The sequence below is a fragment of the Chenopodium album genome, chromosome 2 (assembly GCF_948465745.1).
Source record: "Chenopodium album chromosome 2, dcCheAlbu1.1, whole genome shotgun sequence".
Classification (NCBI taxonomy): domain Eukaryota; kingdom Viridiplantae; phylum Streptophyta; class Magnoliopsida; order Caryophyllales; family Amaranthaceae; genus Chenopodium; species Chenopodium album.
The window spans coordinates 20,730,184-20,745,623 of record NC_137835.1 but is presented as its reverse complement, the minus strand read 5'-3'; the positions used below and the strand labels follow the sequence as shown (position 1 = coordinate 20,745,623).

General features: G+C 36.7%; 1 non-coding gene across 1 annotated transcript; it reads left to right on the top strand.

Moving 5' to 3' along the window:
• The first annotated feature begins 1,411 nt into the window (after positions 1–1,411).
• Positions 1,412–1,517, top strand: LOC145608002 (small nucleolar RNA R71). The gene has a single exon (XR_014105695.1). It is a non-coding gene; the product is annotated as a small nucleolar RNA R71 (small nucleolar RNA).
• The last annotated feature ends 13,923 nt before the right edge of the window (positions 1,518–15,440 follow it).

Here is a 15,440-nt window from a genome sequence, read left to right as displayed (position 1 = left end):
GGGACGGAAATATGCAAATTCTTAATGACTTCCAAAAACTTCCCAAATTGGGCATAAAGTTTAACTCTCACAAATCGTTGTGGAAAGGGTAGCTTCTCCTCTCTAGGTTGGCGATTTAGGGGCAAGGAGGTGGCTTCTTTATCCTTTGGCACCTCAATATTTTTTCCCTTTTCAAAACTCAATGGCTCATTGGTTTTTTCACCCTCATTATCTAACTAAACCTCTTCTTGGGGTTCTTCCTCAACTAAAGGGTCACTCCCTACTACCTTCCCACTCCTAGTTGTCACGGCACACAAAGGTTTTGGGTTGACTCCTTGACTTGGAATGTGAGAAGAAGAAGAAGAAGAAGAAGAAGAGGGGGATGAATTAGATGCAAGTTGAGCAATTTGGGTCTCAAGCATTTTCATGTGAGCATTGGTGCGTTTTTGGGCCTCTTCATGTTTCTTTTGATCCTCCTCACGCATTTTCAATAGAGCATCCAATTTAGCCATCACGAGATCATTTGGAGGGGCTTCAAGTTGAAGAGGTTGTTGAGGTGGAGGAAGTTGGGTTTGATGGAAACCCGGAGGCCTATTAGTTTGGGCATAGTTAGAAACATATTGACCCCTATTGCCTCCAGTGCCTTGGTTAGGAACATTGCTTTGTTGATTATTTCCCATGTTACCTTGATCACCAAAATTTTGATTTTGATGGTCATGGTATCGGGAATTAGGTTGTTGGTTTTGATTACCACACCTCCTTTGGTTAGAGTAGCCTCTTCCATTGAAATTGGAAGGGCCTCCCCCACCATGGTATTGGTTATCATAACCACCACCACTTTGGTTCCAACCACGGTTTCCACCTTGAGTCCAATTCTCCATTTTGATTGGAGTTTGGCCTCAAGTTCCCTACATTCCCCATTCTAGGAGCAAAATTCATAGCATTGACATTTTCCATATTATCATCATGTTCATGGGAAAGGGGTTGAACTTCACAAGCATATACACAATGGGATGTATCATGATCATATGTTTCACAATTAGAACAAAACATGCATCCTTGGGGCATTGTATTGTAAGAAGAGGAGGAGGAAGTATCCATACCATTGCCTCCCTTGGTTGAAGGGGAGGTATTACCATGAGGATTGGACCTTTCTTTCATCAATTCATCCATTTGCTTGGTCATTTTGGAGATTTGGGTAGAGAGGTTGTTGATTGCGTTGGCTTGCTCCAATGCATAAACACCCTTACTAGAAGTAGCATCCCATTCTCCTTCATACCAATCATCATAGTGCTTTGCGGCCTCCTCTATAATACACTCCACTTCATCCTCTCCTTTGTTCATGATTGGACCGCCAGCCACGGCATCTAGGCTTGTTCTTCCTTGAGGTGTGAGACCTCCATAGAAAGTGTAAATGAGTTGATACTTGGGTATCCCATGGTGTGGGCATTGACGTTGAAGCTCTTTGTATCGTTCCCATGCCGCACTTAGAGACTCACCACTCTTTTGGCGAAAACCTTGAATCAAAGACCGAGCCTCGGCGGTCTTCCTATGGTTATAAAACCTCCTCAAGAAAGCCGTAGTCACTTGGTCACATGTTGTGAGAGAATTAGGGGGCACCTCCTTCTCTAGCCATTATAGACCTCTCCCAATTAGTGAAAATGGAAACATCTTGAGGCGAATATATTCTTGAGTCACTCCATTGGCCTTTATTGTGTCACAATATTTCTCAAACTCTTTTAAGTGCTCATGAGGACTCTCAAACTTTCCACCCGAGAATTTTTTCCTCTCAATCAAAGCAATCAAATTAGGCTTGATCTCGAAATTGTTGGCTTGAGTAGTAGGAGTTAGGATCCCACTTTGCGCTCTAAAGGCTTCGGGGGCCCCAAGACGACTCAAAGGCGTATTCTCTCCCATTTTAGGACCTTCTTCACTCTCGAACTTATAGGTTGAGAAAGGGTTGATTTCCGGACTCGATGATGAGTTAGGGCTATCTAATTCTTCATTTGAGGGTGAAGAGGGTGGAGTATCTTCTAATTCTCTTACTTCTCTCGTCGGGGTGTGAGAATTTCTACTCCTTGCTCTTTATTCTCTTCGATGTAGGGATAAAGACCTCTCTATCTCTGGATCGATGGGAATCAAAGATCTTGAGCGGGTTCGTCCTCTGTTCATACAACAAAGCTAAGAATAACGTAAGCACTGACAAGTAACAAAAGTAGCAAACACTAACAAATAAAAGATGAGATAGTCTCAAACAAGCAATGAAATAGCAATGGAAGCCGTCTCCCCGGCAACGACGCCAATTTGATAGAGGAATAATTCTGTCGTTAGACAACTACACCTAAATCAAATACAATTTTTAACACTCGACTTATCCTAATACAAGTATATGGCAAGAAGAGGAGTCGAACCACAGGGAGAAGCACATAAACACCGCATTCATCACTAGACGTTAAGCTATCTCGGGACAAAGGTTAGGAATGACTAAGAGATTAAACTAAAGATAAAACCAGTTAAAATCAATATAACTAAACACCAAGGGAGATGGGTAGATGTAGATGCCGCTTGATCATGCAATAACATAAAAGCAAATCAATAGTGAACTAAACATGCATGAATATCGATATAAGGTTCAATCTAACCGCCTTCCGGGGTTAATCAATTTCTCCTAGAACCATATATTGGGAGGTGCAATCAAAGAACAATCGATAGTAATGAATCTTAACTAAGTCAACTTCCGTTCCTTGTTAGCAAAGATTCACCTTTAATCAACTAACAATGTGCACTTGCAAGAAGATTAAAGAATATCAAGCATACAAAGATTTTAATCACACTTAACTTAATCCCAATATTACAAGCATGAACAATTAGCAACTACACCATCCCCACACCCTTGGCTAAGTGACTACTCACAAATCATGTTGAAAACAATATCAATCACCAAATCAATAAGCATCAACATGATTAATAAGCAAAGAAGGAAAATCAAATTAAACAAGCAAAATTAAATGCAAAAGTAAAGAGAAAGAGTAAGAGATTGCTCATTAATTGAAGTTGAAGATCTACAAAAGATTAAACAAGCTTCTTCTTCAAAATCCAAGTTTATCAATGTAGAAATCCACACTTTCTCTCTCTACCAAATGAAGACTAATAGTGTTTCTCTCTCTAGATTAAGCTAAAAATTGTGCAGAAAATTAAAACTAAGTTAATCTAATTAATTCAAAACGTTCTAAAATGGACTTATATAGTCCGTACAGAACCAGCTGAAATAGAGGAGTGGTCCGACCAAACACTGGGAAGGTTCGGCCGGACTACAGGGTAGGTTCGGCCGAACCATGGGTAGGTTCGGTCGAACCTCCCTGATCCTGGTCTGGTCAAACTTCTGAGGTTCGACCACTCCTGCAAAATTGCCAAATTGCTTCTTGACTCTGCCTCGACGTTCGGCCGAACCACTGAGCAGGTTCGGCCACACCCTGGTTCAGCCACACCTTCAGGAGGTTCGGCCGAACCTCTTCTAAATCTTGCTTCCTTCAGCTTTCCTTGAGCTTAGCTTCCTCCTCTTGAAAACCCCGATGTTTCCTACAAAGAATAAGCATGGAAATCAAAGTAAATAGTAGGAAAAAGGGGCAAAATCTAGGAAAGAAGATGCATAAAGGGAAAGGGAACTAAGTGCAAAGAAAAGGATGCAAACAAGCCGCAAATGTGGGAAAATGACCATCAAAGTGAACCTTAATCGTGGCATAAATGCCATTCATCACTCTCTAAACAAACAAACAAAAAAAATTTGAATTTTTCATTATGTTTATACTTATTTTGACCAAGTATTACTCCATCCATTTCAAATTGTTTTTCTTACATATGATCTTTTGTACGTAGTAAGACAAAATTAGCTAAATTAAGTGAGTGGATCAATATGAAACAGAGGGAATATTATTTACATATTAATGTAATTTTAATTGTATAAAATATTAAAGGATTAGTCACCACCGATCAAAATGTAGCAAAGGGCTCTTTCCCTAAATAATGTTTCTTTTTTATCTAATTCCCAAAATACAGCTACTTTTTAAAAATTTCCCACTATACCGTCCACGTCACCGGTTTAGTGTGAATTTTTTTATTTACGGTTTTATTGCAAAACCGGTTTTCACTTTGAAACCGCTACTTAAAGTAGTGGTTTATACTTGGTATAAATTTGAAGCGAAACAAGTTTCCTTTCTTCGCTCTAAATCTCTACAGCCAACCAACCTTCTAGAGTTCTAGTATGTCAAGGAGAACGCCTCAATCACCATGGCAGGAGTAATCCGCCGCCGACTAACCTCCACCATCGAGCCGCTCCGGCGACAATTCTGCTACTGTTTTAGTTTATCATAATTTTGTTGGGGAATGGTTTGTTAGTTGCTCTAACTTTATTTTTTTCAATTTAATTATTAAAATTGTCAAATAATTATCAGAATTGTAAGTTTGATGAATGAAATTAGAATTGGGAGAAAGTTGTGAGAGATGAATTTGGAAATAAATGGAGTTTGATTGAGAAGTGATGTTTTGAGGGATGGTTTTCATTGAGAAAATTGTATGTGAGTTTAGTGTGATACTTACTACAATTTCAATTTTAGGTTGGAATGTTAAATTATATACTACGTATTTTAATTGGATTCATGCATATGTCAAAGAAGATTTACTATGGAAAAAGAGGAAAGATGAGGTTGAGAAATGCAGGTGCTGAAGATGCTCAAAGCCTTTAACTTGGATTTTTTTTTTAATAGTTCAGATGAAAACCGCCACTTCAAGCAGCGGTTTTCACTTGAACCATAATAAAAAAAAAAAAAATAATAAAAAAAAAAACAAATTTTGTATATTTGCTGAAGTGGACAGTATAATGGAAAATTTTTTTAAAAAGTGGTTGTATTTTGGGAATTAGATTAAAAAAAAAAAAGCAACATTATTTTGAGAAAGGACTCTATTAAAAATGTAAGGGGCTATATACAAGGTCGTATAGCAACCCTAATTTTTTAGGTAGTATTTTTTTTTTACCCTCGGGGTTTTTTCGGTTATTGGACCTTCATTAGGACTTGTCCAAATTATAAAGTATTTGTATTAATCTACAAGGTAAGGTCAAATACGCTTAGGAAAAATTTCCAAAGCCATGAAATGACAATAAAATCATCACAAAAATTATTTTATTGGATAATTTAACAAGTGATAAAATACACAAACAAAATTTCATTCTAACGTCCTTCCTATCTAAATTTAACGGTGAAATAATCTCAACTATAATCACTCAACAAACCAAAACTTTAACCCGTTGGGTTATCTAGCAAGTTAACTGTCATTTCCTATTTTAACTTGCGACCTGTGATTAGATCTACATCAGAACACCTTCGGCGTTGTTAAGCGCTTTCTTAATAAGCTTGAACTTTTTAGCAGCAGTTTTATTTGTGCTTACAACATACTCTCTGATAAATAACTCCAGACCATTTCGGAGTTCTTCCAGCTCAGGAGTAATGGTGACTCGTGTAAAAACATTCCACACAACATTATCTGGGTACTCGAAAAGTGCCTCAAAGAGCATCCGGAAATGCATTATCCTCTTTGCAGTGAGCTGGGTGGCATCAATTAGATCAACGACTTTCAAAACGGCAAGGGAAAGAGTGAAGCTTACAAACATTTCAGCCTCAAATTTATCTAGGTGCATTGATCTCATCAAAGGCATGGACTCCAGCTCTTTCAAATGGTCCCAAAGGCAATACTGCATAATATTAGGGAAAAAAAAAAGTTAAGAGATACTTGTGTTCTTTGTTTCACACATCTTTTTATTTATTGTTAAAAGTCTGGACCATTAGAGGAGAGAGGCATAGATGACAATAAAATAAAAGGGAAATTCTCACTGGTGAACTCCAATTTATTAAATTTACAAGTGGTGAACGTTCTTAAAATTAATTATCATTGGTGAACCTTAATTAGAATGACTAAATCATTGGTAACCTTAATCACCATTTATTGTGTTATCCAAATTTATGCTTATATAATTGTGTTATCCAAATTTATGCTTATATTATTGTGTTGGGATATTCATATTGAAGCAAAATGACAGAGAAAATTATTGAACAAAAGCAGAGGGTGTTGAATCATTAATCACAGGACAAATTCATTGTCATAAACTTAAACCAAATTTATTGTTAAAAAAGAACCAAAAAACAGATTTGGCAACCTTAAATGGCATACATTGTTTGATTTACTAATTTGATCACTCAAAAAATAGCCATTCATTACAATTCATCTCTGACATGCATAATCTAACAAGGTTGTGATGCTGAAACTCCTTTTTTTGCCCTGGTTCTTGGTGATTGTCATACTGGTTGTGATGGAGATGCCAGTGTAGCAGGGTCTGGTTGGCTTTGACTTATCACTTTCTTTGGCTTTGAGGCTTTTTTAGGGGCTGGCTTTGGGGCAGGCTGTGGGGCAAGCTGTGGTGCTTGCTTTGGGGCTACTCCAGATTTGGCTTTCTCTTTCTTAGTTAGACCACCTTGATAGGTTTGGGAATTGTGTCCAAATTGTTGGCATTTCCTGCATTTGACAGTCTTAGACCTTTTCCCCTTATCTTGCTCACCTTCTTCTCTCCTTCTGTTCCTAGCAGGCCTCCCTTTCCCTCTCTTCTTTTGTGGTGGGCCAATCTCTTCATCTGTGCTGTCAGGCTATTGCTCTGGATCTGGTATCACTTTGATGATGTGTGCATAAGTGAGCTTGTACCTTTGGACTGAGTACCACTCACTAATGTAGTTCCTAGGGTCATCATGTGAGTACAGAATTGCCCTCATAGCATGTTTGCAAGGCAATCCAGATAATTGCCATGCATTACACAGAACAGATCTTCCATCTAACACTTCAAACAATCCATCACCAGATTATAGGCACTTACAAGACCTAGACTCAAGCCTTATAACTTGGATTCTTCTCATTATGTTAGGGCAGAAATCATCTCTCCAGGTTTCACAAGCTTCCCTTCTGGTAGCCATTCTTACCATAGTTAACCTTCTTATACCTACATTCAAGGTTAGACATACAGTTAGCATTGTACTTCTATTTTCCAAAATCACAACCCACACATAAGAGCTTGAGTAATATTGTTACCTTTAAGCAAGGTCAATACTGGTCTGCATCTATCTACTCCCAAAGTAGAATTGAAACTTTCAACAAAGTTGAATTTGTTGATATCATTCTTGATGGCTGGATTGAAAGCATGCTTTGTCCAAGTTGACTGTGGGCCAACTTCTGCAAGCCACACCAATGCCAAAGGATTGGCCTTCTGTAAAGATTTCATAGCTTTCTTGAAAGTGAATGGGTTGTATGCCCCAACAGCTTTCTAGAATAGCTGGAACATTAGCAAGCCAGGGAATTGGCCCTTGAAATTTTTTACTAGATGCTTGCAGCAGTATCTCCTACCCACCTTTGGCCAAATTTCAAACAAGGCTGGATCAATACCCTAAACACATAAATGTAGCAAATTTGTTAGTATGATAATCACAAAGAAAAGCATTCAAAATGAAGAATTGATGTCACCTTTTGTCTGTCAGATTGTATGCACCATCCATCTCCCCTTCCAGAATCCTGTAGAGCATTCTTCAAATGCCAAAGGAAGAATTTCCATCTATCAGCATTCTCTGGACCCACAATTTCCCATGCAATTGGAAATATCTCATTATTTCCATCCATGGCTACTATAGAAAGCAACACACCACCATAATTGCCCTTAAGGTGGGCCCAATCTACTCCAATCAAGTTTCTGCATCCTGCTTTCAACCCATCTAATGCAGCTTGGAAAGCAATGAAAATGTTGTTAAACTGTTGAGGCCTCTCAGGTTCAGGTCTAGTCCAACAACATGAGCAACAGAGTTTGGGTTGGTTTCTCTAATAACATCACAATACAGTGGCAAGTGTTTGTATGACTCATCATGACCACCATGTATTTCTTCTAAAGCTTTTGACCTAACTCTATATAATGTGCTCTGTGCCATGTCAACCCCAAATCTCTTCCACAAAAACTCATTTAGGGACTTGGTTGGGACGTCATTGTTAGCCCTAATATCATCCATCAACACTCTTCTAGCCCACCTCACATTCACCATTATTGGATTCCTCATCTCAAGTCCTTGGCATGTATGTTCTGCATTACTAATCTTCTTGATTTCCCATGTAGTGATGTCTGGAAGAATTGATGCATGCAGCCTCCAATTACAGTGTATGTCAGAGCATCTTGCAGCATATCTTTTGGTGCTAGCATAATCAACAACAATAGCAAACCCACACAGTATACAGTAATCCCTAACAATATCTCTGAGGTGTTGTTTGTCAACAAAGAGCTGCCATTCCTTCAAAACTATCTTACCAAACCCCTCATCCTTGTATACTTCCCCATTGTTATATATCTTACTAAAATAATTATCCTACTCATCCACACACTCAAATTCTGCTTCCTCAAAAGGATCAAAGGAATCCTTAACCTTAGGCCCATATTCATCCTTTGATTGGTCATCCTATTCACTTAAACTCTCACTATCCTCAACTTCACCACCATCTTCAAAATGCTCATTTAAACTTTACCCATCATCATCATGTGCCTCATACACTGTCAAAGTTGTATCAACAGTGTCTTCACCCAAACTCACTTCAGGTCTGACATTTTCACTGCCACCCCTAGCTATTCCCTTATCCAACTGATGCACAGTGTTGACAACACTCTCACCACCACTAGTACTACTACTAATCATAATACCCTTTGGCACTAGTTCTAGGCACCCTCCTTTGAAAATAAGTTGACACCCTTGATGACTTAGAAGATTCATTCACCCCTGAGTTGTTACTAACATCAAATACTCCTACATTTTGCAAAGGAGGTGAAATGTGTTGGGAAGATGGGTTAGGTTGTGTATCTTGTATGATAAAGTCTTCAGGGGCTATGTATTGAGGATCTAGTTCTTGGGATGTAATAGGTTGCTCAGTTTGTTCAACTTCCCAAGAGGTTGGGGAAATATTGAACTAATCCTCTAATGAACTCCCTCCCCCTCTTCCCCTCCCTCTCCCTCTCATACTGCCTCTCCCTCTCACACTACCCCTCCCTCTCACAGTATTCCTTCCCCTCCCTCTCCCCCTTCCCCTCCCTCTAGATCTACCTACATCAACACCCTCCTCTTCCAATCTCTGCTCCCTTTCAACCCATGTTTCATCAGGATCATAAGTAAGCACTTTAGGTTGAACCTGATTATGTTGCTTGCCCAATTCACTCAAATGATTATCAAATTCTTCCTTACTTACAACTTCTGCTTCTACCACCTCTCTGTTCTTTCTCTTCATAGGTGTTAGTTTCTTTTGAGGTTCAATTAATAAAGGCCTGGGAACTTCTGGTGGTACCACTTTCTCCTTACCAACCTCAGATGCATCAATTTGATGCTTTCCCTTAACTAAAGACCTAGCAGCTGCTACAACTTTAGTGTCTTTTAACCCATCCCCAACCCACATGTATATCTCTTTTTTCTGGCAAGTTTGCAAACATTTTCATCAAATCATTGTCATTTGCAAGTTTCACATGCTTCATCTTGTACACATAATAGAATGTGGGGTTTTGAGGAGTTTCAACTTTGTTTTCCTTTGCCTTTTCCAATACTCTACAATTAGGTCTATTAGATTAACTTTATCAACATCCTCAACCAAAATAATCACATCAATTCCCCTATATTGAAACCTTAAGCCTATATTATCACCCATTCTGCATCAATCACAAAGACAAACCACAGCACTTGTATAAGAGTCATACATGATAACAATCGAACAAAACAACAACTTTGACAACAATTGCATACAATTTACACATCTAAACCAAGGAAAAAAACGTACTTCACTGTAAACAACATCGATTTCTCAATAACCAAGCACAATAAACAAGCATACAGTCATCATCCATTCGAAACAAAAAAAAAGGGGGGCATACTACAAATGAAAGCATAAAAATGCATACCTCACTTCGATTGATGCTCTATTTTATTAATGTGCAGCAAAGATTGCACTTTTACTCCACTACGATGACTAACAATCCAGATTATTGCCCTACACTAGCGCAATTGCGTCGCACTTGATTTCCCCCAATTACCTTCAGATTGCCCTAAAATTCGCTCCAATATTATCTCTCACCTCTAAATAATTAAGCTCTAAAGCGAATTTTGTAACCCTAGAATTTTTTACAGGGATTAATTCGCAACCTTTGTCTGTAATTGATCTCAGAATTAAAATAGGAAGAAGATGAAATATGGAAGACGATGGGTTTATTACCTGATTAGACATAGTTGGTTGAGGTAAGTAAATGAGGGAAGATTAGGAATTCCAGGTTTTTTTTAAAAAAAAAAAAGAAAAAACATTTTAAGTGTTCACCATGGTTAAATAATCAGAGTATATGGTGATTAAGGTTACCAATGATTTAGTCATTCTAATTAAGGTTTACCAATGATAATTAATTTTAAGAACGTTCACCACTAGTAAATTTAATAAATTGGAGTTCACCAGTGAGAATTTCCCAAAATAAAATAAATAGAAGATTTCCAAACAGGGAAGTGAATAAATAAACAAACAAAAAAAGGCGGATTATGGGAGGCAATGCACTAAAAAATAAATGAATGAATAAATAAACAAATATGGCCAATTGTGGGATGTGATGCACGATTCTTAGTTTTAAAAAGCGCAAGGCGGCGCACCAAGGCGCAAATAGTCTTTGCAGCCTAGGCGCAAGGCGAAGGCGTGCGCCTTTTGTATGCAAGGCGCATGTATTTATATATTTATTTCAAATTATTTTTTATATTGATAGTACTTAATACCAATTGAAAAGATTCATAATAACTTAAGTAACGATATATTGAGAGCTAAGGTAGTCTGAATTTGAAAATATGTCCATCATTCTTCAATTTATAACTTAAATCTTAGTTATTTTCCTTGAGGATCAAAGGCGGGCCTTACCAAAGGCACTTTGAGGCGCACGAGGCACGCGCCTTCCGTAGGTGACTGAGCCTCACCTAGCTAAATCCCATTTCCCAGAGACTAGGAGTGAAGCGCGCCTAGGCGCGCTTTTTTAAACCAAGTGCATGAAAAAAAAAAACGGAGTGCGTATCCATTGGACACCCAAGTCTTATACCAGTAGATTTCACCATAAACTAGCACCGCAAATTTGAAACAAATTACTTCTTTTATTCACGTTCAAGCTTTATGGTGTCCTCTAAAAACTGTTCGCCAAACAAAAAATTAAAGCAACAGAATTTTTTCATAAATAAAGGTAAAATTAGTTCTTCCAAACGGGTCATGTCATATTGTGTTCCTGTCGATATTATACAGATTCGCTTATCTTTATTAATCCATGCAAGAAATTAGATAATTTAGTACAATATAAACTAATTAGTATTCATATTAGAAATTAAACTCTTGTCAATAACATGTTGACGTGAATTTGTCAAATTGTGATTAATCTATGGACTTTTTGGCTTTAGCAAGGCACATATGGGAGCCAGAAATGGGAGGGAAAACTTTTTGAAGATAACTGGACAGATGGGGATCAAACCCTATAATGATATGTAAGATATACTATTGTTGGTACTGCCCTATTCACTCTCTTTACTAGTTGTGAACCCATCTGCCAAAGCTTATAGATGGCATATAAGACATATATTCCAAGAAAAATGTTTAAAGTCAAACCTGAAGAGTAAACTTGTGGTTTTTGTAACACCCCCAAATCTCCCTCTACGGAAATACTAGTATAATACGTATAATTATACCATAGAGAGAGACTTAGGCGTATTACCGCCGCGTGATTACGCAAGGCTACTCAACTTACTAAAAATAACAATACTTTGCAGCGGAAACTCAAATACTCTTCTTTATTAATAATAACCATAATAGTAACCAATGATATGAGTACTCAAAATAGATACAAGACCAAATTCCTAATTTAGTGAAAACCAATCCCGGGACTCCAATGCATCATTTATTGACTCCAACCTGAAAATAAGCAACACTGCTTACCATTACGGTAAACAGGGCGAACCAAAACAAATAAGAAGTACGGGTTAGCAAAATATGCTAAGTACGGTAAGTGCAAGATAATTAAACTCAATTTATTCGCAAACATGCTTTAAAAGCAATTTCCAATAAATAATCCAATAATTCCAAACTCATGGTTTAAAACCAATTCTCAATAATTCCAATATCAAAAATCAATAAAACCAATTCCAATTATTTAAAAATCAATTCCTCATATTAAAACCAATTCCTCTCCCAAGTGTGCACACCCCTAAAGCTAGTCTCCTTATGTTACACGGCTATTCTTGAGGAAAGACCCGGTCATGCAAAGTCCAAGGCCTTATCAATAAACCAAATCCGCATAGTGGGATTACCAACATGCTTATAAAGCATAAATAATTATAAATCCATGATTCAATAAATCCTCTTTTAAATCCAATAATTCAACCTTTAATAATAATAATTCAAACTTCTTTTAATAAATTCGACATGCTTATAAAATCAATCCTTTTTAAACATGAATAATAAATTAATTAATCAAAACATGTTATAAAAATCAATACTCCAATTTAATTATTAAAACCAATCCTTTAAACAAACTTTTAATTCATAAACCATAATTCAATTCAATTTAATTCAATTCATCATAAAATCATTCAAACATGTTATTTAAATCGATCACTTTCAAGGTATCTAGCCACCTAACGTACCTTGATCTTCACTTAGCCAACAACACTTCAAAATAACTCTCAAGTAGTTTGATCAAAAACACCCTACAAATAAATATAACCTTAATCAATATAAGGTTAACAAATAATCACAAATAATTAAATTAAGCCCTCCCAACTATATGTACATGAACCTCTTAAATTAATTCAACATGAACATTATTAAAATCTGATTTTATATAATTAAAACTACTTATAATAATTTCATATTAATCTCCCATAATAATAATAATAATAATAATAATAATAATAATAATAATTGAATTAAAGAAAAGGAGAAGAAAAGAATTGGATTTGCGTAGGAAATAATAGGCAGAACTTTCAGAGGCTATAACTCCTTTGATATAGCTCCGAATTGGGTGATTCTTGAGCCTAACATCAAGGATTTTTTGAGAGGAACAACTTTTTTGTGAAACGTAACTACCCCAAAAACTGACCAGGAGTTCCCGAAAATTGGCTTCAAAGATGAACGGGATGATTTGTGTAAAATTGAGGAGAAGAAAAGAAGAGAATTGGTGTGAAGAATGTGAGAGGTATGAAGGGGTATTTATAGGCTAGTATGAGCATGAATTATGGTAGAAAAATGTAGGAAGAATTATGGTAATTAGGGTTTAAGAAATTACTTGGAGAAGTGAGCAAAGATTTAAGGAAAGTTTTGATATTTGAAGGGATTGTGTATAATTGAATATGGAAGGTATGTATGTCATGAAAAATATTAAGGAAATTGGGATTGCTTGGGGAATAATTAAGAAGAATGGCAAGAAAATATAATAATTGGATATCAAAAAGATGGAGAATTAGAATTATGGAAAATATGAGATTTTAGGGAGATAATTGAAAATACAAATTTCCAAAATATTTTCCCAAAATCTTTATGGGATGGCCGAAATTATTGATCTTTCCTAAGCTCATATTTTCGGCCTTCCTATTTAGTATTTAGGAATATATTTTGCTAGTTTAAAGGAATAAAAATAATTGTGTAAATAATATTTATTGTAATAAATAATTAAATAATAAAATACCAAATATTCACCAAATAATTTAACTAAATAAAAATCATATTTTCACATAGGAAAATCCGAAATTATTAGCTAATTAATTGGGATTTTCGGAATTATTAAAATAATAATAAAATATAGCTTTTACCTTAATTAAAATATCTGAAATATAAATAATCCGGTTTTTAAAATAGGATAAATGGATAATAAATCTTATCCAAAATAATGATTAGTTTTCAAAATACTTTTGGTGCCAAAATTCAAATATCATTTTGGCTCCAAGATTTAAATAGTAAGTTGAATTACTAAAATACCCTTTTTAGAAAATAATAATTAATTAGGAAAATACGTATGAAAATACGGGGTATTACAGTCTACCCCCCTTAAAATAAGTTTCGACCCGAAACTTAGCCAAAAGAAACGAAAATCATTTTGAAATTATTGGTTCATGCACATCCTAACTTGACTCAAGACTCCAACTAAACTTAAATAAGACTCGAAATCACTAAAAATGACTCGAAAAGTAGACGCGCGAAACTCTATCGCCCTCTACCCCCCTTAAAAGGAGTTACGCCCCCGTAACTCAACCACTAACCTTAGGCAAGCAGTTCTGGGTAACGTTTCCTCATATCAGCCTCAGCTTCCCATGTAGCCTCTTCAGTTTTCTGATTTGACCACAATACTTTCACAATGCTCACATCTTTGTTCCTTGTGCTCTTGACCTTAGAGTCAAGAATCTTTACTAGTCTTTCCTCATAAGTAAAATTCTCATCCATCTCAATGGTTTGTGGTTGTAACACATGTGTCACGTCAAGAATATACTTTCGGATTTGGCTCACATGGAACACATTGTGAACCCTTTCAAGCTCGTTAGGCAAATCCAACTTATAAGCCACTTTTCCCACTTTCTGAATGATCTCATAAGGCCCTATGTACTTTGGGCTTAATTTCCCTTTCTTCCCGAACCTCATCACACCTTTCATGGGTGAAATTTTCAACAAAACCTTTTCTCCTACGTCGTACTCCTTTTCAGATCAGCATAACTCTTCTGTCGATCTTGGGCCGCTTAATCTTTTCTTGGATCAACTTAACTTGCTTCACCATATCCTCAATCATCTCTGGTCCAAGAACCATAGTCTCACTTATATCATTCCAACATACAGGACTTCTACACTTTTGACCATACAAAGCTTCAAACGGTGCCATCCCAATGCTTGCATGGTAACTGTTGTTATAAGAGAACTCTATCAAATCCAAGTGGTCTTCCCAAGACCCTTGATACTCCATCACACAAGCTCTTAACATGTCCTCTATTGTCTGAATCGTTCTTTCTGTCTGACCATCTGTCGCAAGATGAAATGATGTGCTCATTAACAACTTAGTTCCCATCGCCTTTTGCAAACTTTGCCAAAAGTTAGACAAAAATCTTGAATCTCTATCCGAAATGATATCCGTGGGTACCCCATGGTACTTCACCACAAACTTCACATAAGCTCTTCCTAACTGATCCATGGTCCAAGTACTTCTCATGGGTATGAATGCTGCTGACTTCGTCAACCTGTCCACTATCACCCAAATAGTGTCATTTCCTGCCTTGGTCTTTGGCAAAGCTCCCACAAAATCCATAGAAATCGAATCCCATTTCCATTTGGGCACCTCCAAGGATTGGACCTTTCCTTGAGGC